The following is a 6,000-nucleotide window of genomic DNA, read 5'->3' as shown; positions in this document are numbered from 1 at the left end:
ATCCTTCGTCCAAATCAATGGTGTCAGTTAGTTTGGCAACGGAGTGAGCTAGGGTTAACAGGCGGGAAATGAAAGTCCTGCCTTGGGGAATGATGCTCATTGCGAAGTTAAGGTGACCTAGCAGGGAGAGCATTACGCGTTTAGAAACTGCTCGAGAGGAGCTTACCGAGTCCAAAAACGACGTGATCCTGATTAGTTTCTCATTAGGTAGGGAAGCTTGCATTTTTACAGAGTCCAGTAAAATACCGAGGAACTCAAGGGAAGTCGATGGACCTATAGTTTTTTCCTTAGACAAAGGAACACCAACATCGTTGAACACTTGTTTAAGTGTGTCGAGAATGGAGGTACGAGGAGACGGAAAGTCAACGAGCAGGAAATCGTCGAGCAAATGTAAAACAAATGGAATTCTGCAAACGTTCAGCAGGATCCAACACAATGCTTCTGATAAACAATTGAAAATGTGGGGACTGCTCTTACACCCGAATGTAAGTCTAACTGCAAAATAGAATTTAGACTTCCATTTAGCGCCGAAAAGTGCCCAGTCGGACGGGTGAATAGGAATTATTTTGAAGGCGTCAGTAATGTCAGCTTTAGCAAGCCACGCTCCGTGCCCAGCCCACTTAATAAGCTGAATAGCAGTGTCAACCGACGCGTAATGAAGAGAAAACGGTTCTGACGGAATACACTCGTTAACACTGGCTACGGTATCAGAATGAGGAGAAGACATGTCAAATATCAAGCGCTTTTTACCGGAATATTTCCGGGTGGCAATGCCGAGAGAATTAACTCTGAATGGAGAAAAGGGGGGAGAGCTGAATGGACCAATTAGGTAGCCTTTATTAAGTTCTTTGTCAAGTAATGCAGACGTAACATCGGCTTCGTTTAAAGCTGACTGTAAATTCTTTGCTACGTATGTAGACATTAAAGGGGAGAGAACTCCAACTCGAAAACCTTGTGAAAGCCCAGTGATTAAATATTCGACAAAACATGTATCAGGGTGGGCCGCTAAATAGCGAGAGAGAGCTGAAACGTTGACAGGGGTAGAAGGGTATCTGTTCAGAATTTCTTCGTAGTGTGAGCCTCTTTCTTTGTTGAGGGTCTGAATCGGCGTGGGCAGACGAATTTCGGGTGAGGCTCCTTGCAGGTAATCATATTGAATGCTTGATTTTTCAGGACCATGGCTAGCACCCTTAATGCCGTGACCGGCGTCTGCGTTGTCTCTGGTATGTGCTTTCGGGCAAAATGAGGCAGAGTGCCCGTGTGAACTACAGACTATACACGCCAGAATTTTCTGGCCTCCGAAATGTCGAACAAGAAGATCAGTATCCGTGATAGACCAGTCAATTAGTGTATTATGTAGCGTTATAAAAGAGGCAGATTTGGGTGAGCTCTGGGTTGTTTAGCTGGCCTAGGAGAGGATGATTTATTTGTCCGTTTTTTACCTGCTTGTTTAGTTGGAGCAGGTGGATCACGTTTGTCTGGATTAACATCCGCGGAGGTAGGACAGGGGCTGCCCAGTGAACTGTAAGCGAGTTGGAGCAAGTCATCCTTCGACAGCTCTGTATTGACTGGAATGCCTGCCTCTTCGAGTGTTGTAATTATGAGCTCCGGAGGCCAGTGAGACCATGGATTCTCTCGTCCTAATAAACGAGAACTACGTCGCACTGCCTGTGGAGAAGGTGGTACAGGTCCGTCGTCCGATTCGTTAGAATCACTATCTACAATAGCTTTCCGAGACATGATTTCTGGGTTTGCGACTGAAGCACGCTTGTGAAGCTGACATCAGTATCTGCGAACGCAAAGACAGGTGAGTGGGAGGCTTAAATACTCTCAATATTAGGAGTGATTGATTGCGCTCTGTGCAATGAATGACGTAACATTCGAGTTTCCTGGTAGAACTTACGCTACGCTTTGCTAAGCTTCCATTTCTGGGCCCCTGTTGGTTTAGTTTGTAATAATGTTTGTACATAATTATATCAATATAGTAATCTCACTACTATTTCTAATATGATATGTGAGAGGAAACGTTGTTTTGTAGGTATATAGCTCATTAACGTGTCAACTCCGTACATTTTGTCTATTCTGAATGTGCTGCTGCTCAGCTTACTCAAACACATTTATTTTTGTAAATTGATTTATTTTATTAAAAGACCAATTATTTATATCCCGCCATAAATGTAAGTCATCGCAGGATGGCAGCTCCGGCTTCCCGCATACACGATTTGCCGTCTGGCCGCAAAGAGATGAACATAATCTCCTGCCCTGACTGCAGATGGGAGAGACTCTGCTCTGCTGCACGAGGCCGCCTGTGAGTGCTTTGGTATGGGGGTGGAGCCCACGGAAGGAGCGGTAGCTGCTCGTTGAGAAGACTGAATGATAAGTGCTTTCAAGTCAAAGTCTCCAAAAAGTCTCCAACAATGCCAGAAAAAGTAGCTAGATTTGTCGCTAATAAGTCGCTAAAGGGGTCTGAAAAGTCGCTAAATCTAGCGACAAAGTCGCCAAGTTCGCAACACTGCCAGTTCGATAGTTGGCGCTGTCACAAAAACGTAGGGTCACAGAACCGCGGTCACAAAACTGCGGTCACAAAACTGCAGCCTCCAGCTGTGCAGGAATACCCTTCTCAAATGTATGCGTGCTCTGGAAGCGCCGCGGTCGCGACATGCTCGTTTTTTCCAGGTATTTCAAAAACATTTTAACTTTTCAGAATGACACAAGCGCAGCGTGCAGGTCATGTGACAATAACCTACGTGTCTAGTGTTTTCCACGCGTTTTTAGGCGCGACATGTGAATGGCCCCTAAAACATGAAAAAAATATATATTTATCGCAACTCACATTGTCATCGCAACATTAAACAATGTCATCGCACATCGCAACTTTTCCTCACATCGTTCAGCCCTACTGTATATATATGTTTTTTGCCTTTATTTAATCGTGAGTAGAGTTTAGACAAATGACCACGAGCTGAGAATCGAACACGGGTCGGCGAAAGTGTGAAAGCACCACATGTCGGAGCGCTGCCCACTACACCATCGGCTCCGACGAAAATGTGATTTTAAATGTTTGGGGTTTTTTTTGCAAGAGATGCTGCTGACCGGACTGCATTTGGAAGATCATTCCACCATCAGTGAGTAGTGAAGGAGAAGGAGCGGGAAAGAAATTTAATTACAGTACCTAACATTAAAAAATTTCAACAACTTTTCCAAAAAAAATTAAGTCTTGCCTTGTGTTGTATAGAGCAAACAATCAAAAATGGGTTATAAATCCAAGATCTGTAATGTGACGTCAGGAAAGCTGCCTGCTGCTCATGTACAGGATGTGAATTGAATGTGTGCCTGGGGAGTCCTTTCCCTTCCTTAAGAAGAAGCACTTCATGACATCAAAAAGCCTTTACGTTTATGTTTTGATCAGATCTTTTCACTGTAAATTATACTAAGCATACAAAGCGTACACCCAACTTGTTTAAAAGTGATTGCAGCAGTGCCCTTAAGGTACTGTGTTGTATTGTGTATTTCCTAGTTTCAGAAATTATTAAAAGGTAATTATCATTTAGTGTGAGTGAGTCTATGGTCTCAAAGATGTATGGGTGCAAAATGAATGTGTCATGTAATGAAATGGCTATTAAAGCACTGAAATGAAACTGTCCATCACAATGGGGTGGTTCAGACAGAAGGGAAAGAGTGTATGAAGCAGATATTTACATACTGTCAGCCAGGTTTCCTGTCTTTGTAAGATCGACTCTTTCCTGTGTATAGCCGGAAAATGCCACGTAATTACAGTAGGCAAGTACCAAAACAGGACAAAAGTTTTAAATAGGCTCCCAAACTTTGACCCTTATATCTGTGTATTGTGTCCATTTCCTAGGTACACTGCTAATTTTCACCACAGAACTGATATTTGGAATTGTTAGGGCAGTGAAAAGTTATTCTGCTTAATGTTACATAAAACTGATAATTAGAGGTGTAAAAATACTTTTCCTCATTTAGCAGTGTCTGTCTTTGCTGTCGCAATGGAAGATTTGCAGAAATAACTGGATCACGACAAACATAATGACAGGAACTGGGTGTGATTGTGTGTGTGTGCCGTCTGTTTAGTCACAGTGGAGCAAGAGTTCAACAGCTTCATTATGCTGAGAAAAAAACCCTGAACCATTTTCATGAACTTTTATGGATTAACTTTTATCCTGAACAACATTTCACTGAGGAAACATTAAAGAAATCGAGTTTTTAAAGCATAAGGATTTACCAGGAATGTTTTATTAGTTTATTCCTGTTGAACCTTTTCGCGATTCAACTACCTCAAATTCGAACTGGTAAGTTTTTTTTTTACCTCAGGGATGTCATATTTGCTATGGAAATTTTTTTTATTCAGTTCATAACATTCAGTTTAAACTATTTTAGCCTGACAATAATTTCCTGTATTTTCATAATAATATATGAATTATTAAATATATACAATGTAAGGTATATTATATACATATACATATATACATACATATATATATTTGATTTGGTGACCACCCTTTGTCTTTAAAAACTCCACCAATAGTTCTCCTGTATACATTTGCATTGCTGGCTAGTTGTTTCAAGCATCTTGGAGAATTTGCCATAGGTCTTTTTTAGATTTATGTAACGATTGTCTTGATGATGTTGAGATCAGGGCTTTGGCCTATACCATCTGCTTCTTGTTTTCTTTTCTTTTTTACTGGAGAGAATTATTTATGATTAAAAAATCTAAAATTCCACGAGCACTAAAGCACATATGATGAAGAAACTAACTTAAAGGGATAGTTCAGTTTTGTCGTTTTCTTATAGGCTATTCATGTTGTTCTAAACCTGTATGGATTTCTTTTTATCTTTTTTACTTAGTAGGAAAACAAATATTATGGAAGTATTGTGATAAATGATGAAGAAGATATTTTGATACATGATGGTAAGCACACTGTACACAGTTGATATTTGTTTTTCCTACTATGGAAGTCAATGGTTACCATCAGCTGTGTGCTTACCATCATTTATCACAATATCTTACTTTGTGTTCATCAGAAAAAATAAATTCATACAGGTTTAGAACAATGTGAGAATGAGAACACGATGACAGAATTTTCATTTTTAAGTTAACTATCCTTTTAAGACCAACCAACTTGATGTGTTTGTAAAACTTTTGATCATGATCTTCACTTCAATTGCCCATTTCTTTCTTACAAGCTAAAAAAAATTTTTACAATTCCAAATTTTTTACTTTATTTTAGCAACTGGCAAGAAAAAGTGAAATATAAATGATGACATAAGGTAATATGCTGAACTGGTCTATTAACAAAAAATATGTAGCTATACAAAATTTGAGGCAACAAAACAAAGCTAAATTAAAACAAAAAAATTAGAGATTATTTACTCATTTCTGAAACAGTTCTGATATTGCTTTTGCATGTGGTAACACTTTAGAATACTGTTTCATAGTTAGACAAGAACTAATGAAGAACAAATGGTTAGTGCTGCATTAACACTACTGATATTTAGCAAGGAAGAGTGGTTAACTAATTAGCAAGTAATAGCATATTGATCTTTGGGGTAATTAACAATTAGTTATTTGTTACTTATTTAATATTCATTATTACTGTATACTCATGTATACCGTTAAGTAATACTTACTATGAATAAACTACTTATTAACAGTCACTTAAAATTAATTATGCTAACACACACACACACACACACACACACACACACACACACACACACACACACACACACACACACACACACACAAACATATAAATATATAAATATAATGCTGTTTCATCCACCATTTGTGAAATCTCTCCTTATAGTTCTTTATGAGTCAGATGACAAATGAGGAGTTGTGTTTATTAGTATTAACTCTTAAGAAAATCATGGTAACCCATATTAGAAATTATTTAAGTGTTATCACATCATTCCCAATTATTTATAATTTAGAACAGTTTTATGAAGTCAAAACATGGTTATTTATTAGTAATGATG

General features: G+C 38.8%; 1 protein-coding gene across 2 annotated transcripts in view; it reads left to right on the top strand.

Annotated features, from left to right (window-relative positions):
- Nucleotides 1-3,931: 3,931 nt before the first annotated feature.
- Nucleotides 3,932-6,000, top strand: part of arhgef9b (Cdc42 guanine nucleotide exchange factor (GEF) 9b) — a 75,843-nt gene continuing 73,774 nt past the window's right edge. Inside the window, exon 1 of one of the 2 annotated variants that reach the window (XM_073853998.1) lies at nucleotides 3,932-4,310. The gene's annotated coding sequence lies outside the window, so the exon portion shown is untranslated. The remainder of the gene's footprint in view (nucleotides 4,311-6,000) is intronic. The other variant, XM_055177847.2, reaches the window with a different exon arrangement.

This window comes from Misgurnus anguillicaudatus, chromosome 16, assembly GCF_027580225.2.
Source record: "Misgurnus anguillicaudatus chromosome 16, ASM2758022v2, whole genome shotgun sequence".
NCBI classification, from domain to species: domain Eukaryota; kingdom Metazoa; phylum Chordata; class Actinopteri; order Cypriniformes; family Cobitidae; genus Misgurnus; species Misgurnus anguillicaudatus.
Note: the sequence above shows the minus strand (reverse complement) of the source record. Positions and strands in the feature narration are given on the sequence as shown.